Source organism: Ochlerotatus camptorhynchus, unplaced genomic scaffold (assembly GCF_037179485.1).
Source record: "Ochlerotatus camptorhynchus isolate MF236.1 unplaced genomic scaffold, CSIRO-AGI_Acam_v1.1 ptg000416l, whole genome shotgun sequence".
Classification (NCBI taxonomy): Eukaryota; Metazoa; Arthropoda; class Insecta; order Diptera; family Culicidae; genus Ochlerotatus; species Ochlerotatus camptorhynchus.
In genome coordinates, this window is record NW_027040902.1 from 69,005 (window position 1) to 96,060 (window position 27,056).

Below are 27,056 nucleotides of genomic sequence, written 5' to 3' on the forward strand. Positions count from 1 at the left end.
TGGTGCACTTCGTGAACCATCAGGAAGAAGGGGATCTTTTTCGGGAACGATTGAGCTTCCAGCTGTTCGAAATGTGAAATGTTTTAAAACAGTATCACACACCTTCTGAGTAACTGCTTCCAATCCATGGGGAGAAAATCACTTGGAAGAACGCTGGATCCCACAGCGTAACTATCAAAAGATAAACAAATTTTGACGCTTATCTTTTTGCAGGCAACTTAGCCTCCATAACTGCTATCATAAATCTAAACGGGATAGCATCAAGCAAAATGGCCTTGGATAAACACAAATCATTCTGAAAGTTTTCTTCATAAAAGCCATTTTAAAAACTTATGAATTTGTAAGGGATTTCTTGAAATTTTTACAATCTTTGATTTTCAATCTATATTTCTCTGGATATAAATTTGTTTTGGATAATTTAGTAATGAATAAATATTCAAAACGTGAAAATCATTAAAAAATCTCGGCTTAGCTTAATGATTGATCTGCAGAATAATTAACGTTTTTTCTCAATGTAAAATTATTAGTAAAATTGGCGTTTTCCGAGGGGGGACTTATTTTTTCGATATTTTCACGTATATTTCATGAAAGATTTAATATGGCACCTAAACTTAGGGCCACTTTATGAGAACTATTTTAAAAAAATTAGAAATTCAACAAGATTTTCTTACGATCAGTTTTTATCTTAATTATTTTGGCTGGTATTTATGAATCCTTGTCTATCTTGATTGATGCCTTTTTAGTGGATTTAGCAAGCGGCCAGGGAAAATGGCTCAAAAAAGGTTTTTATTCTTGCCAAATAGTTTTTATTGTAGCTTAAATACTGTTTTCAAATGGTTCTCCATGCGGTCGTCATTCAACCTTTTTGCAGTAAATCAATCTTGAAGAGTTTTTTTTTTAAATACTTTATTATAGAGATTTTTAGCCATAGGCTAGTTCATCTCTTAATCTTGAAGAGTTTCGAGAATACATCCTTCAGAACCTTCTCCAAGGTGGGCCAACTAGACAGATTCTAGTCTTAATGAGATTTTGGTGGATGCATCAATGGCAAAGCAGCCTTAATCAGGGTTTTATGAATGTTGTTTTATAGTAGCTTTGTAGTATTTCCTAAAACTTAACATGTTACTTGGGACCACATGAAAAGTAGGATGGTTCCAGTTGTGCAATCTTTAATTAGAGTTTTTCTCATAACACTCTTCTTCTTCGAGTTTTTTCATTACCGCTCCACACATTTAAAATGTCTTTATATAATGGTTCAATTTGGTAGGTTGGTTCTGTAGTTTTCACATCCCTAGCAGCTGAGTGGTTCAAAAGATTCATATTGTGAATTGGACACATAGCGGAATAGATTTCAAACATTGGGTTTAGATTATGTGAGCAATAGATTCCAAAATGTGAGCACAATTAGTTGTGATTTTGCAGCGAAGAGAAGTGGCCTTTTTAAATTTTGAATGGACATTGTTTTGGAAAATTTGAACTTTTGGACAATCTTGTTAAAACATAATGCGTTTGGCGCTGTTTGTTAACTTATTATCTGTGCATAAAGAAAATTGTATCAGTTGGAAACTTTACTCCAGACGAATGTTTGTCAATAATGGTTATTGATTGGATTAAACACCGATATGATTGATCCAAATATTGTTTTTTGCTTGTTCTTCTGTGACATTGTAGCCAGGATTAGTGAGCTCTATCCTTCACGTCAAGTTCACCAACGTTGTCTGAAGTTAATCATGGCAAATGATAATCAGTTCGGTATACAGAAACTGGAATATTTTACACATATACAGAAAGCAAAGTTACCTCTTACAGTAAAACCACATTTGGAGAGGAACTACCTAATCTATGTTTTTTGAGTCACATCGTTTTATGGAGAAGTGTTTGCGTGTTTTTCAATAGAAATTTTAAAACAAGTTATCTTTGTAGATTTCGGCTAAATTTCTTGTTCATTGTAGAAAATTTCAACAGTATCCTTCTTCTACCTCAATCTCCGCTACCAATGGGGTGGCGTGGTTGCCCCATTATACTGGCAAATTCTACCGGTTCGGCTACAGCACCGATGTCAGTTCAATGTTCACGTTCGATCGAATATGGGTTGCTAGTGCAGATGTTGGGCGGCTGGCTGTTGTCTGCTATGCAAAATTCATGAAATGTAAATAAACTTTAAAAGAGGGCTAATCAGACCTGACAATCCTTCGACGGCAAACAGAGCTAGAGCTAGACACATAGTCAGTCACATTCCACCCCGCTCGCAATAAATGCTGGCCGAGCCTCTGGTACTACCAGTTGTGTTTTTGCACTCCCTATAAGTCTAAATTGAACGCAAAACTGCTGTGTGCCGGGTTGTGCTGCCACCATGGAAAGAATCTCACCTGGCTGGCTCACCTTGGTGCTACAGGCTCAATGAGATTGGCTGATTAACTGGTTTCACCGAATCCACACCATAGGTACTATAATTGTGGCACTATGTATCCATGAGGATTATGAGTTTCCAATTTAGAATGTGTGATCGTTGGATTGGAGGTGCTACTTTTTGACAAGGTTCGTTGCCTGCAGTTGAAGTCACTCTCTGAGTGAGTCAGCTGCAGCGCTATTCTCCTTGAATAGTTTGATCCCATTCATTTCTCGCTCGCTTCCTTTTGGGCTAATTCCTGCAATTGTTGTATCAATTTGTAATCGTGGGAAAATATTCACAACCGTTTCGTAACCTGTTCGTTCAAGTGTTTTTGAAACATCCCGTCACCAATCGAAACGCTTTCCGTATTCGGATTTTGTTTTTGCCAGAAAATTGAAATCAACTTCAGCACTCTACCTGTTGAAAGCACTGTCGGTTTTTTTTTCTCAATCGTTTTTCATCTTAAAAGTCTGACACGGATGACGGCAACCGAGCAGTAGCAACTAGCTGTGCGCAATTTTTTAATAGAGAGATTATCATAAACCGTGCTCGCGCATCCCATCTTCGCCGACCGGGCATCGAAGCGGTAAAATCGATTACAATCAACCGATTGATGGAAAGGCAAAGATGGACTTGACTGAATCATGTGCTAGTAGTCTCGCGGTTGAAGGGGTTATAAAAACGATCGTCAAACAAATCTGCTGGAAGAGGAGAGTGTGATGCAATGCGTATATCTCGATGGTTGTTGATGTCCCATCTGTGTCGGGGAAAACAAAGTGTGGAACCAGTCATCGTCGTCGGTGATTGATGTGCAAAAATTCGCGGGCTTGTGTTTGTATGTTTTCCGGTCGAAACCGTGGGCTGGACGAAATTTGATTATTTGTTTTTCGGTTTTGATGACCGAACAACAGCGCCTTCGCCGTGGCCACGTACGTATATGAGACCAGGGGTAATTTGCGATTTTATGGTCAACCGTTTCACACCTTCTTTCCCCGTTTGCAGGTGGGTTGGAGTTTTGGAGATGGCTATAAAATGGAATAGTTCAATCTATTGCGGAGAATGTGTGAAAGCCTAATTAATCTGTTCGGGATTTGCTAAAGCGTTGCGAGTATATGGACTTGATATTTGCGAGAAATTATTAGCAATTAGATTGTATTTAAAATTTAGATTTTAGCGTTGATAATGCTGAAACATTATGGATTTCAGAATCCTTATTTCACTAGAACCTGTTGAATATAGGGTAGAAAACTACTTCAGAATAGACAGCTGTTTCCGCTATGTATATTATTTTCCTTGAGATTTTGAGCAACTTTAACTTAACACGTTTATACAAAAAGTATTCATTTTAGCTACTACTTCGTTTTCTGAATTACTGAACTTAAGCATGTCGCTTTCACTGATTAACAGCGAATTATATTCTAACGTTGAATCCGTGTCAGACTTGGCTTAAATATGGATGTAGGTAATTAAAAACCATGCCACTTGGTATAATAAATTGCTTAGCAATAGGTTGTATGTTAGCATTTCCGCACCAAGTTAATACCTATGAGGTGCATGATAAATTCGCATGTCACATTGTTTTATTTTTTTTATTTAAGAAGACACTAATCATATTGATGGTTTTTTAATTGTGAATTTGTAACGTTCCGTTTTGTTCTTTAAAGCAAATGGCTTAAGCGCCACCTTCCCAAAAGAAGGACTGTTGACTCCGTTCAAATACCCGGCATGAGACTACCCCTTCAGGGCAGGCCAAACAGTCATCTCAGAACTGATGTTTCACTTGTACCCAACCGATATAAGCAAACTAACCAAACAATTGTAAAGGCATGGTAATCTAAAGGCAAACGAACTCCAAAATTGAATGGTAGAAAAGTGTCTCAGCTAAAAGAACAAACAACTCCGACAATGTTCAGCATTTGACGACCACGATCTGGTGAAGTCAAATCTTAACTCGAAAGAATAAAATGGATTCAAAACATTTATTCGCAACTCTGAGGAAGATGCTTTCATTAATCCGAATATAACCTCAAAATGTCAGAAGGATCAACACCAACGTTGAGTGAAGAACAGAACAGCGATCGAAACTGTACGCTTTGTTAAGGCCATGACCACATAGATGATATGGTCCAGTGTAATGTCTGCGATTTCTGCACCCATTATAGTTGTGCTGGTAAGACAACAGCTGTAAAGGAGGTTCCGTAGACGTGCTTGAAGTGCACAAATATGCTGAAGGTGCCGGAAGGAACCAAGAAGTTTGTCCCAAAGAAACCGCTTAGCAGAAAGAATAGTGCGATGTGTGATGCCGGATCCGAATCTGGAAAAGGAAGTACCAACGAGGTCAGCCTGGAAGAATCCCTAGACCTGTTGCAGCAGGAGAAAACGCTGGAGGAAGAGAAATTCCCCCATGAAAAGCGATAGGAGACTGAGCGACACTCTTTCAACGAAGATTTGAGTGGATTTAGGATTTAGGGATTCAATTATTAGTTTAGTTAGGCACGCCAACGATGTAGAATGAGCTACTTACTAGTTACTTAGGGTAAATCAAGTATGCAGCGTTTAGAAACAAATTGTAGGTTACCAGATTTTAGGATCAAATTGTAGTATCTAGATTAAGCAAATATAGGGTTATTAAATTCAATATTTTCATGAATTCCAACTCCAACTCACCTAGTTCTACAATTTAAATTAAACGTTAGGTATAGTAACAAATTTAGCCAATTATCTTTATTTAGCTGTAAAACGTGTTCTAGATGTTTTGGAATTGTACCTTCTTTTCCACTTTTTTCTCGTTCTTACTCCGACCTACCTAAACTCACAGTTCCGTTGAACCAAACCTGACGTCTATCATTTCTAACAGCGACCGTTACCGTAGCTCTCCAAATCTCCCAGAGGGTTGTCGCTGGGCTTGGCGGTTCAGGGTTATCCCGATATTCCGAACAGCCATGATCCATAAATTGGCGTTGACGGCGACTCTGTAGCTCTTTACTCCTATGAGAAAATCTATAAGCAAACGTCAGACTGTGCGTGAAACATGACGGACTTTGTACTATCCTTTCACTCCACCGAAAATTCCCATAAGAAACTATCTAAATTTGCTGGAAGAGCAAATTTTTTGACGGTGCTGTCAACGCCAATTAGACGTATATTATTCACGTTTTGGACATGAAAAATTGCTCCATTACTGCGTAACTACTCAGATTTACTGTCCTGCCGTGCTTTTTTTTAGGTAGAGGTGCAGAGGGATGGTCAAGCGTGTAGAATTAGCTTCTAAAAGAAGCTTCTATAATAATCTTGTTAAGAAAATATGAAAAATAAATGTTAATTTTATGGATCATACCTAAGGTAGGTGTTCCAGTTTTTGGAAGATGATCCTATTATGCTGTGTTCCAATGATAATGTATGGTATATACATATGTTTTTCATGTTTTGGACCCTTTTTTTAATTTGATCCATAAACTTTGGAAAATTGCTACATTACTGAGTAGCTACTCAAGTTTTCTGTTCTGTCCGTGTTTTTTTGTGTCAGAAGAGCGGAACGATGGGCGAGCGTCTAGAATAATAATAATAATAATATAGAATCTTCATTTGGAAGCTAATTCTAGAAGCTCGCGAAAACTTTCTTCGAATTAGTTAATTTAAATCACTATTCCAAGTTTGGAATTATCTTTTAATCTTTTAATTTTTCACAGCGAAAATACTCTAGTGAACTGTATCACTGTATCACTATGGTGGAGTGCCAGAAAGAACGAGTTATCGCGAGGCAAAGTGGTTCGATCTTAAAAACTACGACGCAATAACTACCCAATGGTCTGCAGTGGCAATTTATCCTTTCATTCTATTGGTCAGTTCTGGAGAGCGAGATTTTGTAAAGGTTTTTCATGCCATCAGTATACGAAACTGATTATTTTTTTTAAGTGCTTTTTTATAGTAAATTTGATGTTATTTCTATACATCCAGTTGAAAAAATAATTGTTCCCATTCCACCTATATGATTTTTTTGAGTGCATTTGTTTTTCAAATAGTACCAGATGTTCCCTATAACATTGCCAAAAGTATCAAACTGATTTAACAAACATTTTGCGAGTAACAGTTTTCTGAAGAAAAGCTCAACATTTTTCTATAGGCCCTTTTCAAAATTAACGTTCGATTAAAAATGGTGATCTGAAGTTGCAAAATGTCATTTTTGGTCATAAAGAACGTTTCTGAAAATTTTAAAAAGAAAAACAAAAATGAGTGGATTTGCGAATTCGTCTGGAATTGCTCTCTTGCTTTTAAAGCGCAAAATCCACTTGCACCACCCTGCCTGGGGAAGTCCCAGAGCGAACCCCCGGGGGGCATCGATTACCAAAATGTTGGAAAATCTTGACCTCTCGATTTTGAACGACGGTTCCAATACATTCATCCGCGGCCAAGTAAAAACCGCAGTCGACATCTCTGCGGCTAGCGCAGCCACTGTAGGGAGGTTCTTTTGGAAGACCCTGGATAACCCAGCGGGAAGCGACCACTATTCCATCAGTATAGGTCTGGGGGACGAGCCACCGGAAACTTCCCGGCGCCCCAGATGGCTATATAATCAAGCGAACTGGGAAGAATACGACCGAAACATCTCCGAGCTGACAGACGATAACCCTCCTACTACGATGGAGGAGCTGGAGGAATCCTTCCGCAAGGCGGCTACGGCCTCCATACTGAAGACCAGCCCAAACACCGGCCGGAAAGCACTCCACTGGTGGTGTCCCGAAGCAAAAACAGCCGTTAAGGCTAGGAAGAAAACCCTCAGATCCGCGAGGCGCCTTCCGAAGGACCACCCGGATAAGAGGCAAGCCATAGAGTTCTACCGAACCAAGCGCAACGAGTGCCGCCAGATCATCAGGGACGCTAAAAACAATAGCTGGAACGAGTTCTTAGAAAGCATCAACGCCAACCAAACTCCAGTGGAGCTTTGGAGCCGGATCAATGCCCTGAATGGTAAAAGAAAGGCCAAACGCCTCACCCGAGACCCTGTTGTCATTGCCAACCTACTCGCCGACCACTTCGCGTCGCTATCCCGGAAGACAGTCTTCCACTTCCTATCAACGCCCCATTCAGCCTCACCGAGCTCGATCTTGCCCTGAGTCGGAGCAAGGGGAAATCCGCCGGCCCAGACGACATCGGATATCCGATGCTTCGTCATCTCCCGCCCCGTACTAAAACTGCCTTTCTAAACATCCTGAACGGGCATTGGATGGGCAACACACTACCGGACTCGTGGACACACAGCCTGGTTGTCCCCATACCTAAGCAAGGTCAAGAAACAACGAACACCAGCAATTACCGTCCAATCTCGCTTACCTGCTGCTCATGTAAAATCCTCGAACGGATGGTAAACCACCGACTAATGCGCCACCTGGAAGATAACAACCTGATTGACCATCGACATCATGCTTTCCGCCCCGGCCACGGTACCGGAACATATTTTGCCGGCATTGAAGACGCCCTACAGGAGGCGACTAAAGACGGTATGCATGCCGACATCGTGTCCCTGGACCATTCCAAGGCTTATAATCGAGCATGGACTCCGCGGGTAATTCAACTGCTAGCAGACTGGGGCCTGTGTGGGCACCTGCTGAACTTTATCCGGAACTTCTTAAATGGTAGGACCTTCCAGGTATTGATCGGAAACCAGCGTTCGTCAATCAAAGCGGAAGAGACTGGTGTCCCCCAGGGCTCAGTCCTTGCGGTCACTCTATTCGTCATTGCCATGAACGACATCTTTGGATCTTTCGGGAAAGGAGTATACCGTGCCGATTCAAATTTCGGACACTTAAACTCGAATTTCGGACACTTTTAAAAGTTGATTATCTCGGTCGAATATGATCCACATGTCTTGTAAATTTTAAATTTTTTTGACTAGTGCCCTCCACGATCATCTAACAGTATTACTTTGTTTCTAACTGGATGTAATATTTAATTAAAAATGAAAGTGTCCGAAATTTGAATCGTCCGAAATTTGAATCGGAACGGTACGTATACGTATATGCGAATGACATCGTTCTTCTGGTAATCGGCAGTTCCCTAAAGAATATCCGCAAAAAGATGCAAGCAGCAGTCTCGGCCGCCACCAGATGGGCAAACCGATCCGGGTTCGCACTGTCTGCCGAGAAGAGCGTGTTATAGCACATCTGCAGATCTAGGCATAATCCTCTGGCAACAGCCGTCACCTCAAACGGGGTCCCGATTCCTGCCAGGAAAACTATAAAAATCATTGGTGTTCGCTTAGACAGGCCTCTAACTTTTAGGGACCACTTCGCTGACATCAAAGCCAACTGCGGTACCCGGCTCAACATCTTACGATCACTCTCCCAGCCGCACAAAAGCACCAAGAGGGACGTCTTACTACGGGCAGCCGTAGTATCGATAGTGCACTGGAACGGAGCAAGGGTATGGGACGCTCCAACCCTAAACGTTGACACCTCAATCGGACAGAAATTCAAAGCAGGAACCAACTCCGCAGCCCTACACACACACATCGCAGAAATGCTGGCTCGGAAATACGGTAATCACCAGCACCAACGCTTCGCATCACCGTATTTCCCTAGCACTATCACTATGGGAGGTCGAACACTCTCACGTATTGAACGGTGTTCCTAGCAGGCGACATGCTTACCTGTACTGACTTCTTATGCATGTCGACTCACTTATCGGCATAATGGAAAATTAATTGTTCACGGTTGTGTGAGCAAAGAAACTCTTCAGATTTGAACGTGATGAACATAGATTTGACCCCATTTGCCGTATCTTAACGAAATTTCAATGGATTTCTGAACTTTTAAATGATTTGCAAAGTAAATATAGTGGAATTTCTGTTTAAAGCATCAAACTTTTTGTAGAGGTGTGGATCTATCGGATGGAGGGGTCATTGTAAAAATATTTCCATGAAGTGAAATATTTTGATGTAAGAGATGTTTATATCACGAGATCCCAACCATATAGGATGTTGCTTAATTCTACAAAGATATTCAATAATACAAGGTCTTCAAAACTATGGATAGCTTATGACAGAATTTACTCACTAGATGGCTCCAAAATGAAAATGACCAAGTTACACCATCTTAAAAACAAATTATATAACGCGATCTACAGATCCTGATCATATGGATGGTCTTCGTCTTAATCAAAGTTGTTCAGATGGACAAGACCTATGTTAAGGAACAGAGCTTAGTTCAGAATTCGCTCACCAGATGGCGCTAGTGTGATATTAATTTATCTATGTTTGCCCTTACTTAACATCTTGACTAGATAGAAGGTTTCCGTCTTCGGTAAAGTTGTTCAGATGGACAAGACCTAAACAACTTTGCTGAAGACGGAAGCCTTCTATCTATTCCATCTGTGGGCAAACAATGAAAAATGAATGTCACACTAGCACCACCTGGTGAGTGAATTCTGAACTAAAACTTGTTCCTTACGATAGGTCCTGTACATATGAACAACTTTGCTCAAGGTAGGAACAATTCTTATGAGCAGGATCTGTATATAGCGTTATATAATGAGTACTTAAGATGGCGCAACTTGATCATTTTCTTTTTAGCATCATCTAGTAAGTGAATTCGGTCATACACTATGCATAGTTTTGAAGACCTTGTATTCCTGAATATCTTTACAGAAGAAAGCACCATCCTTCATATATGGTTAGGATCTCGTGATATAAACATGAAAAAATGCCACTTCATGCTAATATTTTACCAATGGTCCCTCCCTATGAGATATCTGCCCCTTAAAATAAACTTTGATAATTTCAAATGTTTTAGAAAGTAAATTTAATGTACTTTTAATTAAATTTACTTTATAAAACATTTGAAATTTCAGAAATCCGTTGAACCTTCGCTGATACATGGCAATTTGAATTTCGGGTTATATTAGCCCCAAAGTACAGACAACGTAAGTTTTTTTTTGGCCCAGACGTTAATGGATTTACATAAATTTTTAAATCTATCTTTAAGGAGGTGTATCTTGCAGGCAAAAGGTATTAGCAACTAATATCAACGTAATTTCGTTCAGCAACATATTCCCTACGGTTACATATACAATTTATAGGGTGATTCAAGGGAATGCCTAATGAATTTTCTAATAATACTTAAGGGGGTATTCCCAATCTTTTGCCCTTTTTCGGCCTGTTTTTCAATTATTTTTTTTTCAAGGAAAATGAATAGTAATGCGCCTAACTCTTTGGGATTCTTGTTTATTGAACATTAAAGTTAACAAATAATTTTTTTTCGGCATAAAAAAGACATTATTGACGTCACAAAATGGCGGCAAACAGACCCCTGTTCGCCGCAAACGCCTGGACGGGCGAAGACTTTTCTCTGGAACGGCTTCATCTGAAACAGATTTCGTGATGAAATTAATAATCTGCATAAGATTCTCTGGAGCTTCTCCCGTTGGCAGCAAAAAATCTTGCAAATTAACAAAATGGCGGCCATATGAAAAAACAGGCGATTTTTAGCCCGCTTTTTTGCAGCTTTAAGGTGCTTCAAACAATGTTAAATTTTAATATTTTTGGCTGAAAGTGGGAGAAGCTCCAAAGAATTTAATAAGGAACAAAATGCGCAAAGATTCAAGTCAATATCTCTTATAGTTTCTGAGAAAAATCTTCGCCCGATAAAAAAAATGTGGTTTCGAGAAAAACGCGTTTAAAGTTTTGACTTTAGTTAAAACCATTTTGGGGGTTCTTACCATTAGTCAGCTATGCCTGGACACCGAATTCGCTGATCGGAAAACGGCTTGGGGGGATGAAAGTATATAGTCTAAAGTACAAAAAAACGTGAAAAAAAAATTTGATTTTTTGAAAAAAAAGATCGGGAATACCCCTTAATGGGTATCAAGAGAAAACAATCCAGGCAGTAATCGATAAAAGAACAATGGACCATTTTAGGCGTACTTTATCAACTCTTATACCAGTAAGTGAGGGTTTAAACGGGTAGAGGTAAATTTCAACAAAAACATTACCAAACCATTGAGTTCAAAGATTTGCCCTAGATTTAGTTTTCAGCAGCTGAAGTCATTGTTAGGATCAACAAAAGATTCAATAAATGTCTTAGGAAACGCTAGTGTCTAAAAAATCTCTTATCCAGATTGTAATAATATCTACATTGGTCAGACGAAAATGACTTTGGAAACAAGGTTTAAGGAACACATCGCAGAGGTAAAAAAGGCTAACAAGGAGATGGATGAAGGACTTTATTGTGAATTTAAATCCAAGATTGCAGAACATATCTTTATAAAGGGACACAATTTAACAAAGGATAATATCAATATCCTGTGGAGTGTATCTTCAATTTGGAACTAGGGGAATTACAACTTGATCTGAAGAAATATTTGATGTAAAATTGGTTCAAATTGGTAGTTATTATAATTTTTAGTATGATATTAACTGTCAAACGGAAAGCTTCAAAGTAAAAGAAATAACAGTGTAACTTTAACGCATACACTCAATGACGTTTTACCGTTGTTGTTTATGTTTACTGCAGCTGTCTGTTTGTCATCATTTTTGCCTAGATTTTCGTTTTCGATAGCTCTGATCGATTTCGACTTCGGCTTTTCATGATAAAAACAGTTCTGGACGATCGTCCAGCAACAAATCTCTCCAAGTTGCATGTTCATGGCGAATCGAGCGTAATACGACCACGGAACCACCACTCTGGGACTCCGTTAACAGACGATGAAGAATTTGTGGAAATTAATGACTATTTCCTGGGAACGGAAGCGCAGCCGATTATGTGCACTGGGAACCGCTACCAAATAATGCCGAATTTATGAGAACAAGGAGAAGATTTTGGTGGCGGTGGCCAGCAAGATCATAAAGGAATGAGTTGCCTCTCGTGTGCAATCCATTTTTGATTAAACGAATGTCAAATGTACACTTAAAACCAAAATAGTCAAAAACAACAAAAAACAACTGTCAGACTAAGTTACTTAAAACCACACATCGTAACATGCCTTTAACTGGAAACTAAATTTAGGTACCAACCAACTGGTTAGGTAAATGTGACATGGCAGTGTGATACCTGTTGATTTATAGTACCTATAGTATTTAAGTCGTAGATAAAAGAGGGATTCTTCAGTGGCGTTGAGTGCTTGGCGAAATACGCGTATCTGTCAAAAGATAAGCAATTCTATTGGAAATTAATTGAAATTAATCAACACACTCATCAAGGGATTCCGTTAAGAGGTTTGACAAAATTACGCGATTACATTTTGTTTGTTTATACGTGATAATACCCGTGACTACGTTCAGAAAATTCGACCTACAATTTCTTTGATAACTTACAAAATCACAATAAAGGGTGTCCCACATCAAATTGCATCACGGAAAAAACGCTGTAGAAAATTACCCAATCGGTATTTTCTCTTGAAAATTTGGGTAGAAGTAGTTTAGAGTGTATTTTTTACACTGTATTTTTATGTTTCACTGTATTATTATATCACAGTTTTTCGAAAATTGGAAAAAATGGCGTCACCCGAAAAGCAACGTCACGAATTGATTTTGCGCAAGCACCTAGAAAATACTCAACTCTTTCAACGGGACATCGGAAAACAACTCAGATTGGCAGTCAACGGTGAGTCGTGTTATTAAACGTTACTACGAAACTCTGAGCATCGAACGGAAGGAGAAATGCGGTCAGAATGGATGTTCTATTATTGATCAGGATCACAAGCATATCGTGAAAGCATTTAAGTGGAATCCCAATGCTTCGGTCAGGGATGTGGCCAAAAAGTTGAATCTGTTAAATTCTTTCGTTCAGAGAGCCAAGGACCGGGAGGGACTGCATACGTACAAAGTGCAGAAGGCTTCAAATCGTGACGAACGGCATAATACGTTGGGAACGTCACGGGCCCGGAAACTGTACACCCAGATGCTGACGAAGCTTCATTGTCTCATAATGGATGCTGAGATTTACGTCAAGGCACGTCAAGGCGGACTTCCGGCAGCTTCCGGGGCTACTGTTCTTAACCACCCAGCATAAGTTTGATGTACCGGAGGAAGTAAGGAAGCAGAAACTTTCAAAGTTTGCCAAGAAATCATGCTCATGTGGAAAACGGAGTGCGGGACTGTGAACGGGGAGATCTACCTCAAGGAGTGTCTACAGAAGCGTCTGCTTCCTCTGTTGAAGCAACACGAGGGCCCTACGATCTTCTGGCCGGATCTAGCTTAGTGCCACTATTCAAATGTTGTCCTGGAGTGGTACGAAGCCAACGGGGTCACTTTCGTACTCAAGGACATGAACCGCCCAACAAACCAGAACTAAGGCCCATCGACAAATACTGGGCTATTATGAAGTAGGGCACTACGGAAGTATCCCAAGGAGGCCAAATCTTAGGAAGACATGAATAAAAAGTGGGTTTCCTTACAGAAGAAGCTGCAGATAGATATTGTAGAAAACCTAATGAGTGGAGTTAAGCATAAGGTGCAATCGTACGGTTATGGTATTGAAGTTGAAGGAAATAAATATGCCAAAAGCTTACTAATGGGTAATATTTTATTGTCTGAAAGTTTGAAAAGGATCGGTTTTTTTTTCTGTTATGCAATTTGATGTGGGGCACCCTTCATGGCGATTTCAAAAATGTGAACTATTTAATTCGATTTGCCTGTATCGCTAAGAGGAAGAGTTTGCATACTGTGAAGCATGTGGTGAAAAGCGGCAATTTTGAGTTGATGGGAATGGTTTGAAGAGCTTGGTATTACTCTCTTTGTATTTGTTGGTTTCCAATAGATTTAGAAATTGAACGAAGGTTTCCATGATGATGAGAAGATCTAAGAAGGGGAGTTTGCCGTCTTTCTCTTCTTCGTTAGTAAATTTGATGTCCTAAAAATGTTATCCACGTACATATACACTTGGGCAACAAATTCCTATCCTCCAGAATATTTTCTAGGTTAGCCATGAACAATTCACATAAAAATGGGGAAAGCGACCATAGGAGCACCTTTGTTTGTTTATAAAAAAAAATCCTCTGAAAATGAAATAATTTCCAAGACACGACCGTATATTTGTCGTAGGATTACGTGCGCGGTATCAATATTTGGCGACCACCTTTTGAAGGCAATCGGTGATAATTTTGATCACCATTGCAACAGTTGAAAATTTGTGTAATTTTCAATAGTTACTATTGAAAATTGATAAAGTTTTCATTTTAGCAGCTTTGTAGAAAAATTTTCAATCGATTGGTTTGTTTAAAATTAAAATCCATACGCTATTGACAGAGTTATAAGTTGTCAAAACCTGACCACTTTTCGTAACGCGGTCGATTTTGGTTTTTTGAAATTGCACCGCAAAAAAAATGCCAAAAGACGTAATCCTACGTCAAAAAAAAAAATCAGGTTTAGAAAGTTTGGGTGGGTCTGAGAACATACATTCCCAACAATGATGTTAAAACACACCTAATCAGTAGATGGCAGTTTCTAGGAATCTTTTCCATCTACCAAACAGAAGCGAAATATTTACTCACTCTTCGGAACGACCGGATTCCCCCCGGGCGTGCTAAGTCATCACCATAGCTGGAATCTAGCGGCAAAAATCCAAGAAATTCTTGCAACGCAACTTGTAATTTATCATTGCCCTATTCCGGCTAGGTAGAGATGTTCCAATGTTCTCCATGAATAAGCTTCATCCAGAAAATCTCGTCATAACTTTGCACCTTTGAAAGGTCTAACCACTCGCTGCCCCATCCATCCAGAGACAGACAACATCTCGATCTCCAGCTAGAACTCTGGCGGAGCAATCATATACGTGATGGTGGAGCAAGATGATGAAGATGACGTGCCAGAAGCTTAATCATTGGTATCGCATTTCTTGAACGCCATTCGCGAGCTAATTAGCAACGGAGCTGCGGCAACCGCATCTCCATTTGAAGCTCTAGAAATGGCTTCGGATGGGCTAGAGAGTAATAACAACAAACAAACGCCCCAGTCGGGAAATGCTGTGCCGGAGGGCCTCTGTTGTTGCCTGGATAGGAGTGGAGTTACCTATACGACTGCGGGATCCACCAGTTGTGAATTTGCGCGGCGCAGAATGTCGGGATCATAAATAAATGTATGAAATGGAACGTCCCGCGGAATAGAAGAGAAAAAAGGAAGAGGGCTGAGATAAAAAAAATCGTGTGTCGGCTGCAATTAAAACATTAACTAATTGATTATACCAACAACAATTCCGTGCGAGTGAGATTGACGTTCGGTCGGTGGAGGGCAATCATATAAACGAGGGGGAAATTGTATGCAACTAGAGGAATAAACAAGTGCTACATGTCATGCCTTGCCGCTGGGCGTGAAATTTGATACTTATACTATAAAACATCAATTTAGCTATCCTATCTATGATGCTATTATTGACCTATTATTCAAACCAAGGATTGAAACGTCATGTTTCTTCTAGATTTAGTCCGTAGTAGCAAATTCAAATAAAGATGCTTTAAATCTGAGTTCTGAATTTTGGGGAGATCGCAAAGATACTTCAACTAGGACCTGATTTGGAACAGATTGAGCTGTGTGGAGTAAATACGTACTATAATGTAGAGTGTTCCTTGACTTATCCAACATTCATTCAAAAGAATTTACGAAATTGTTGCCTTGTTGATAAATTATGTTGATAAAAGTGTTGACTCAATTTCCAGTTTCATTCCCGAAAAGTTAACATGCTAATAACTCTGAAGCCAATGACCAATGCAGTATTTTCGATATGTTTAGAAGTTACTTTCATCATGTGCATGCAGAATTACAATGATCAAGTTGTCGTTGTTTTTAAACGATTTTATCTTAACAAGTGAAATTTTCAATCTTTGAATCAGAAAAGGATCATAATCGGTTCCCTTGTACATTTATCAGTCATCTCTTCATTGAAGTCGATCAGTTTTCCCTTTCGCGACAATTTTCACTTTTATGGATTTACCGCCTTTGTTTACGATTTTATGCTCTGTTTACCCTCTGCAAGCGTAATGTATAGAAAGAAACAACTGATATGCAAAATGTGATAATTTGCAATTATAACCGCACCCCTACGATCACGAAGATGATGATGGCGACGCCAATGATGGCGATGCATCGCAATAATGCGCAGCGCGCCAGGCAACGATTACGAATGTGATAAAGCAGCCTGCTATGATGTGCCTATGGCTCCTATTCGTGTTGTTAAGCCGACATCGGTTTTTAATTGGCTTTTAATCTTTTCCCACACCGATACGCATTCCAACACAAAGTACTTCTGCAACACCTTCAATGAAAGTGAAAAACGAGAAAAAAAAGGCATATGGAGGAAGAAAGATGGAAAATATTACAGCTTTGAACTGCTGAAAAAAAAAACATTGCACGGCTTCAATGTGGCAACTTTATTTTGGTTTGGTTGTTTTTTTTTCGGTTAAAGATGGCGAGATGCCGCGAGACCGATAAGATAAGGGAAACGAATTTAATTGCACCATTGCATGACACTCTGTCACGAAAACTGCGCAGCACATGCCGGTATTGGACGGTAAGAAGGGAAGGGGGAAAATTCAATGTGGGATCAACCTTGCGCAAAAGCAAGAAGCATGTAAGATTTTCGTTTGAATCAATTTCGGATCGTGTCATAATAATCGCGTTACCTGTCCAGCGGAGTGACATTCACGGTGCTTTCCTGCGTTTTAAGCGAATTGAATTTGTGTCAGTTTTCAGGGGGAAGTTCAATAACAAGAGGTAAGATAAACAGTTTTTAAAACGCACAAAAGTGCAATTTCAACCATTAATGCTGGATAATTGAGTTGTTGACAGGACAGTAAAACTACTAGTTAGCGATGCCGTCGACAGTGATTCCTTGATAACACCTTGACACCAAAGAAACCAATTAAACGCTGGCTGCAGTTATTAGAGAAACTACTTAACACAAGGTGGTAAAACTAAACTCGATTTAACGGTAGCTATTATTTGTATATGTATCTCTGTGCTCTCGTCGTGATGGACATTGTAGGTAACATGTATGTGATGTTTACAACCTTGATCTGCAACTTGTCAACGCTGTGCAGATTCGTATGATTTTCTTTTCACTAAGGTAAGACAAGCATTGGTCTCACTAACTAAGAATGTATAAACGGTACACGGTGTGGAGTGCTGTAGATTGCTCTATTGCTCGGATGTGTAATGGTCTACACTGAACGAAAACATCCGCAATACATCGTATGATTATTGCATTGCTCGAGCCCTTTAAAATATGCTTTCGAATTTCGGATGCCTTATGGTTGATTTCGTCAGCAGCTGATGAGCATCCACGAGACTGTCTCCGTCTCGAATGAACTAAATTCTCCTCTTGTAGGGGAAAAGTTTAAAGAGACGTTAATAGACGTATCCACGTATCCACGAGACTGTCATCCAAATAAAGGATGATATTTGCTTGAAAATTTGATGTAAAATATAAAGCGCTCAGAGGACACCAATTTAAGAATAGGATGGCTTGCAATTAGATTTATTATTCGATTGTATACATTTACATATTGAATAGCTATGAACAGCCATTCTATCATGGATACAAACATCGTTTGTTGGTAGAGGAAACTTCCTCCACCACGAATTAGACAATCTTCGTGAAGTCTTCGGTTTCCACGCTTTACCAATTTTCGTACCACCTCTGATAGCGATGGCCTTTGTTGCCAACTCGTTTGTCAGTTCAGAATAGCAAATGACGTTCGATATAATTATTTACATCATAATTTTGGATGATTTGACTTTGAAATGCAGTGTTGCTGAACGTTGATATGTCTAGCCATCGAAATGAAAACATTTATTCTTTTAAGATACCATGAATTTTTTAAAGAACAAGTCAAGAAATGTGGTGTTCTTATTTCAACCATGTTTTTAGTATTATATCTATGAAAGTCACTTCCTCTTTCAATTCGACCACATAAATATTGAGTCAGCAAACCGTTAACTACTTCAAAAATGGACACCATAGTCAAATATACAATTCTTTGCATAACCGACAACCACTGTAAGGCGTCTAGCATCAAAGTTGAGGAAGTGAATCCATTACATCTCAAAATCAAACGCATTAGTTTAATCTGCAAGCACTGTAATCTTGATATTTGTGTTTTATTGGCCAGAAATAAAATTGCCCTGCCCTTTGATTCAATGAAGGTTAGGGCGCGTTCTGCCAGGTTAGTCGAGGCAGACTTCATGTGCGAGTAAGTTATGTGCAATTCACTTTAAAAGGTGCGTTTCATATAGTAATGTGGCGCTTGCGAAGATACGATATGACGGAACTTTGATACTAATGGTATAAAACACAAGTGAATTATTCCAGAAATAAGTTAGAATAACATATTGAAAAATGTGTTAATTGTTAGTGAACAAATGTAATGTTGCATGTTGCAATGATTTAAAAATCGTGTTAAATTTAAATGTTCCCTCATTTCACATCCGTTGAACCATTCTGAACGGCCATCCCGTGGTGGTTATATCACATCATTGCTAATAATGTATATATCTATATCTTTTCCGGTACTATGGGGTCAACAAAGTAAAAGCAAAAGAAAAGCTGCAAAATGGAGCACATGCCATACGACAATGGAGTGATGCTCGTTAAGAAAATACCCGGAGACACTGTCCATTTTCCGCATTGGTGTTACGGTTTTATAAGACGCAACTAGAAACTCAAGATCATCATACAAAGATAATGGACGTTGAAATATCGTAGAACACATTAGAAATAACATGAGAGACTTTCGAGAGACTAGTTGTGATTAGTAGTGATGCAGAGAAGGACAACGAGTTCACAAATAGGCACAAAAATTGGACAGATATGTGAAAAAACAGCGAAAGTTGGTGAGACCGTTTTAAATTTTAAATTTGAAAATTGCTTTAAAATATTATTGCTCAATATACCAAACACTGCTGGGATTGGAAGGGACCCGATTGAAGGAATTTGCATGGGGAGAGTGAAATTGTCAACTCCCTGTTGTTAACATCTTGTGGAAAAAAAGAGTGGGCTCTTCTCCACACTCATTGGGGTATCCTTCTGTCGGACGGCTTGTTTTTCGACCAATTGTACTCAGTAAAAAATAAATTTTAATATCCAACATCCAAGAGGATGCAGATGCACCTCAACCATGTCAAAAATCTCATTTTTTTGGCCACAAAAATAAACAATTGTAGTAGAAGCAGCGTAATTTCAGATCATGCACCGTATTAATGATAATTTTGTCTTTTTTGGAATGTAATATTACACCATATTTTTGACACGGTTGAAGTGCATCCACTTTGATGTGATATCAAAATTATTTTTTTGCTGTGTATGATCATGTGGCTGCAAGGAGATTCTCTATCATCCCGTGGAGGCGTATAGGTGAGTTTACCTATCGATCCACCAAACTCGTTTTTGGCCCTTCATACAGTGACATGTTGAGGACGATCAGAGGTTATTAAGTTTGATCAAATCAAACAAACAGTGAGGAGCGCCCACTGCTATCGGACTTAGTTTCCGTGCTACGATGAGTGGTAGACAATTATCATGCATCATACACACCAATATCATATGCATTTCATTTTGGGATGAAAATCATTCTACAGAGAGCATTACGTATTTCAACTGAGGTCCGTTCGCTTTTGGTATCAATGTTCAGTTCATCCTGTATTGGAGAGGATCATCATCTGATTACAAAGCAACCGTCATCCATTGCTTTCGATGTTTCAATTTGAATGGTCTGAGGTTTCATTCGAATAAAGGATGATGTTTTGGTGCAGTGGAGGCTTTACTTACAGGGGCTTGGCACTCTGCTGATTGGGGCAAATAACTGTGAGTTGTGATGAATGTACCAACCACGCAAATTGGTAGTGTCCAATGCAAGTGCGAATTGGGATTGATAATGCGCAGTGCGGAACGCAGTGTATGAAAATATCACAAAAACACACTATGACTCGCGAATTTTGACCTTGCTGAACTTCGTGAAATATCGCAAACTATTCCAACGCGTTCATCGTGATTTTAATCCCAGGCTTCTTCACATTAAAGAAGTGCTTCGTCATCTATGTCTTAACATGTGCACATGATTTGACAAATCGATTCAATTTTAATTGCTTCTTGTCACCGGGCTTGAATGACTGTTGTTCGTATTGGTTTGTAGTGATGTAAGTAGCTTGGTGGCCTAGAAGCAACATTTTTTTTTCTTACTGAGCAAAAAATCGTTGGTTAAATCCTATGCTCTTTTCTATTGAAGAAGATTTTTTGGATGGGAAAAGGTAGAATTGCACTAATAATAGAACTTATTTGGAACAGTGCTGGACACAGTAGTATTCTCGATAAAATTTTACGTATGAATGATCCTAGGCAGTACCATTCGTATATTTAAAATTAACCCTCAACGGCTGAAACTATAGGAACTATCGCGTATCTCTGTTGCTCATTATATACCAAGTGAAAACTTAATCATATTTTGTCGTGGAGTGTGAGGGATCGTTTTTGCTTAATGAGCAAAATGCCATGGGCTTAATCCCAAGCTCTCCCACATCAGAATAAACCGCCATCGTTGGATTCCGAGAGCATAAAGCGCAGTTAATAAACAAAAGTTGAATTGTTTGAACCATGAATTTCGGAAAGAGTGTATGCGTGATCCAGTTTCAAAGACATTGTTGGCTGTTTTCGGGGACGTCTCTTCATTTGACTAGCTTTTTGTTAAGTCGGTCAGAGATTGTGGTAATGTAAGGGGCACGGTGGCTATAGAGCAACCGTTTTTGCATATTGAGTAGAAGATCATGGGTTAAAACCCAAGCCTCGTTAAATTACTGAGTTGATCTATTCAGGCTTCTATTGTGGCAAATCGTTAATAATAGAAATCGGTTGAACGATTCGGAAAAGTAATACGTATATTTGTACAAATGTGATGTACGCCTGATCCGGTTTGGAAGACATTGCTAACTACTTTCGGGGATTTAATTTCATTGTAATAGCTTCTTGTAACCGATAATGGATGTAAGGGGCACGGTGGGCTTAGAGCGACCGTTTTTGATTACTGAGCAGAAGATCGTGGGTAAGAACCCAATCCCCTTAAACTACTGAGCGTAATGAAATTCGGTAAATTCGGTTGCGTAAAGTAATATTTGAGTTTTAGGAAAGACTTGTTGATTGAAAATTCATATAAAATTCTACTCAAGAGCAGTTGTTGTTGTCGTCGGTGAAGTCGTCACCGGGATCAAAACATAGTAACAACACATTTAACGGAAACTTGATCATAATTATTGTTGTAAGGAGCTCGGTGGCCTAATGGTGACCGATTTTGCATACTGAGCAGAATACCGTGGGTTTAAACCCAAGCTCCTTCGCGCTATGGAATCGTTAGGACATCAATTCAGCATATCGTTTACCAAAACGAATCCTGCTGCAATCCCAACTCTTCTATCCAACTTTCCAGTGATTTCTCGTGGAAGTGCAGAAGAGTTCTCGGCTTTCATTAAAGCGAGTAATCCATCCAACATATTCCTACACATTCCCTGGTATTGCCTAATTTTAGATCACCAGTATTTACACATTGATCATAAATGGAAGTTCCAAGTAACGTCTATTGGTTCTCTGTGTAATTACAGCTGATCTGGCAATAACAGAGTTGCATCTTTGGGCGGTCAATCATGCTCATGCTCATGCTCATGCTCAAAACTCCATCTATTCAAAGTTGATCGATTATTTGCTTCTTAGTCTTTTCAAATAGGTTACAGTTAAAAAATAACAATGCTTAAACATATTTCTTAAGTATTTCACATACAATTCACCATTTTTTTTTTAATTTTTGTGTAATAGGTATATGAACTTTTTGGACGCATTGTGCCAATGTGCCAACATTTCATACATTTTTAATGGTTTAAGCATTGCTATCAACTTATTTGCTATATCTAATTTATTTAAACTTGCAAATCTTATGGTAGTCAAAAATACTCTTGTACGTTTCATAAATTCAAGAATTCACGAACGAACGATTTTTTTCATGTGATTCACAACAAAATCAATTTGAGCTGATTTAAAGCTGAAGGAGCATTTTTTTACCTGAATAACAGCTTATTCAGCATTACATTTTTATTGGGTTGTTGCATCAATTTGATTTCAATTGTTTGCATTTTTCAGAGCACTCCAGATTTTTTTCAGATTTCCCAGAAAATGACCTGGTAACATTGTCATTAGACCATCATTAGTGCCATTTCCCATAAATGTAAAAGACAATTGCAAAAGTAAGCTTTCTGAGTATTCCACCCTAGCCAGTGGATTGACTTACTTTTTTTAGCTGTACCAATCCGTCTCAGCTATAACTTTGCTGAAGATTAGATGTAGAAGCCGCGTATCTCCATATCTAAATTTGCCAATTTACCTGTAAAGAAAACAGAGAAGAAAATTAGTATTAGAAGTTCATTTTAGCTTACACGACTATACGCTTGAATTTATAAAAAAAAATATTCTGAGCGATATTTCTCCATGAAGCTAACATAAAACAGGGTGATTTAAAATAATTCGAAACATTACATTGTTTGTTTTATGATTTGAGAACGCTTAGGACTACGGATGAAATAATGTTTGAATTTCATAGCAAAGATAATAAAAGATGAATTGAAGAGTGTGCACTTTATTATTTTTGCAACGTTAAGCCACAGGCAGACATTGAATTGCTTGAATCCCAGCATGTTCAAATTTATATAACCGTCATTTCAAAAGAGATTCTAGGTGACGCTACGGGCGCTTCTTTTGTTCACTGGTCAAAAGTTTGTTTAGATTTTGTTTTGTTTTCTTGACTCTTGGTGTTGATGATGAAGCTCAAATAGCACTATAATAAAATCACAAGTCACCGGCAAGGTGACAGATAATAGATGTCGCCATACTACGTAAACAAAGAGATTGTCTTTCACCACTGTAATGGTATTTCTCAATGAGACACCAACTCTTTGTTTCACCCTAAGAGAAGAGGTGACAATACGGGGGCGAAAATGAACCACTTTTCTGTCAAACGTGAACCAGCTCCTGATTGGCCGATTTCATGTGCGTAAGATAGAGATAGAGATAGATAAAGATAGAGATAGGGATAGAAATAAAAGAGGAAAAAGCCAATTGTCACCTCTTCCTCTTAGGTTTCACCATGTGTGGATGACAAACAACAAGCAAGAATGTTATATGAAAAGAGCCAATCTATGCTTAACTTTTTGGCTCAGCTGTGGTACTCACTGCGGTCACAAGCTAATCGATGCACCCCTCGAAATATAGGAAAATCCACGAACCCCTCATTTTATCTGTCAAACTTTCATAGCGAATCAAAACAAACATAATGTAGTACTATAATTTATAATAATTAAAATCGTTAGTTTCCGCTTCAAAACCATTCTTCTTTGTTCATCGTCGAAGATAATAGCAATATCCTTGATAAATTCTCATTTGTTCCAATAAATTCAATGACAATCATATAATTTTGTTTCACAAATCATATGTTTAAGCTGTTGGTTCTGTACTGCTCTAATACATACGCTACAGCAAATAAAAAAAAAAGTTTCATAAACCGATTATGTATTGTGCATACTACTGAGAATAAAAACCACAGAGCAGATGATAACAACAAAAACATGGTCACCAGTCAGGCCCCGGATAAAATCAGTACATGGAATTCATAGATCTTATTGACGTTTAATAAATGCTAAATCTATCTTGCACACATGAATGAATGGACGGTTTGTTTTCCACTAATCTGTTTCCCTCTTACTCGCACTCGTTCGATTTAAATGGTGCAGTAGTGTGCGCCAATTAAACGTCAAAAAGTTCTATATGCATAATTTACACCTCCGGAAGAGTTAACCAAGCTGCGAAATGTGGCCTATTTATGTCAATAGAATATCCTTATGGCAATTCAAGCCAGAAATCAATGGTATTTTCTATCAGATATTGATATAGCTCCACAAACAGGCTTCTGCGAAAATCGAGAACAGAGCAGCGGCACTAAATATGGACCAAACAGGTCTGTGCCATAAAAAATGGGAGAAGAGCAGCGGCACTGTTTCTTGGTGGTCAATTTCTAAGAGGAAGAGGAGACAATACTGGGGCGAAAACGAACCACTTTTCTGTCAAACGCGAACCAGCTAGTGATTGGCCGATTTGAAGTGCGTAAGATAGAGATAGAGATAAAAGAGTAAGAAGCCAGTTGTCTCCTCTTTCTCTTAGGTCAATTTATGAATTGCGTTTGGTTGATAGATTGAGGTTAATTGGGTTGTTTAGGGGTATTGAGATAAATACATATTCGTTATCTGCATTAAAAATGGAACCGAATTTTAAATAAGTACGATTACATTAGCAAAAATCACCATCTTAGCGCCCCTTGGTGAGACTTTGTATGGGAGCGAGCTGTCAACGAATAGATTTAGTGTCAAAGATCTAAAATTTAAATCTTGATTTAAAAATCGAGATGAATGTCTACGGGATCGACAAAAATATCGTTGTGCTCAGAAAACGAAGCTCTATTAGATGATGTATAAAAATCGGTATATTTTTTGAAGTTAAACAAGCCAATTGACTTTTTCTGGTGTTTTTTTGGTGCTCTGATTGCTGCCTATCATCGAAGACAACAAATCAAGAAAACTGGCAACTTTGCCAGAATCCAAGCGACAGATACAGTAACGCTGCGCTTGAGAGAAGGTGGAAGCAACGCATAGAAAAATGAGCAAATACACAAACCCTTCGTCTGAGGATGTAATCTTTGCTATCAAATTCGTTCGAAGCATTTACCTTTGAGCGGCAGATGACACGATTGTGCCTGTCTCATAGCGTTCGTATGAGAAAATGGAAGATTTGCCAGTCTTCTTGATTTGTTGTCTTCGCTATCATTCAAAATAACACTCGACGGGGAGCTGTTAATCAAATCTTTGAAAGCGCTTGGGCACAAAATGCGTTACTTATAAGTTGTAAATGATTTTTATAAGGCAAAGTGAAAGTGAATAGTGAAAATATTACAATAGTAGTAGAATGAAGCTTAAAACATCGTAATAAGATATTGCGACGCAGTACAAACAATACTAAACATTTCCACATTTCACTGACACCAATAGGCTGGATGGGCCAAACCTTGTATAATTTACATTGGTCTCAGCGGTTGCCGGTGTTTTCAAGCTAATCGGTATCAAAGGTATTCGCTGTTTTAATTAATCCTATATTTGTGCCGATTTTCAGGAGAAGTCTTGAGAAATTTCCGGGGAATGTTTAAAATAGTTTCTGAAGGAAGCCGGAAAAACTTCTAGAGAAAGAAGAAAGTAGCTGTTCTAGAGGAACATCCAGGGAACTTCCGAGAAACTCCTGGGGAAAATTTAAAGAAACTTTTGGAAAAATCGGATCCACATCCAGGGGAAGCAGAAAGGTTTCAGAAAGAGGATTAAAGTCTCCAGAGGAAGAGGAGAAACTTCCAGAGGAAGACGAAAGAAACTTCTGGGAGAATGCTACAGATACTTCAGGTAGAAGATTGAAGGAACTTCCTGGAGAAGACGGAAGAAACTTCATGGAGACGCTGGAGGAAGGTTTATAAGGTAATTTGAAATAAATCTCTGGAGAAAGTCAGAAGCTTCTTCCGGAGAAATCCAGAAGGTTTACGGGACAGTCTAAAGAAACTTTTAGGAGAAGTTATGAATACATTTCCGGTAGAAACAGATCTTTGTGGGATGTTAAAAGAACCTTTTGAGCGAATCTGAAAAAAGCTTCCGAGGGAAGTTGAAATAACTTTCCGGGAGTTATCGGAAAACCACTTACGGGGTAAGATGGAATTCCAGGAAAAAGTTGAAAGAAGCTTCAAAGGGAAAACTCTTAAATAAATACTCTTCAACTCGAAATAGTTTAATTTGACATTTATGCTCGAGCAGGCAACAATCATTTTGAATATGAAAAAAATCGGAATAAATCGGTACAAAATCTAAAAAAAATTGGTATTCCGTGGTTGTAGAATCATATCTGTATTCCGGTATCAATTTAAAAAATCGGTATAAATACCGATAAATCGGTATATTTGGCAACGCTGACCGGTCTTGGGTGACCTTTTAATAACGGAAGTATCTATAGAATGCCCCGTAACGTATGTAGATCACCTTTTTGTGGTACGTTACTGGATGTAAAGTCTACCACCGATTCCTAGTTCTAACTACTTCAAACAAGGGGAACAGGATTTTTCAGTAATCAAAGGAAAACATCTTAGTCCTTGTTACTTTTTATGCCTTTTTGATAGTGACAAGACTTGGCTTTGTCCACCAAGGATGATCTTTAAACAAGAAAAAAAATGAGTTAGTTAGTCTTCATTTATGTGATTCCTAATCTTCTATTCGTTGTTCCCTATGTTGAAGTGGTTAAGACTAGGGTTCTGATGCATGGTCATTATCGGTGCTAAGGAATCCAATTTTGACTGACAAAGGGTCGCACCTTTGGAGGGTGTTTCAAGACTCCGAAGGGTAAAAGTAGCGGCACCTTTCAATTAGAGTCGGATCCTTGCGATAAATGCAAGAATGACAGCTATAATAAATCGAATACTTAATCATTTCTCAATAGTGATGGAGTAATACGACATGCACTAAACTAAGGTCACGGGGTACACCTACTACAATAGATCAACTTACTGGTTGCAGTGGTGTTAGGTCCCGAACAGAGGGAAAAAATCTATAGAATTCTCCCAGAAGTTTCAT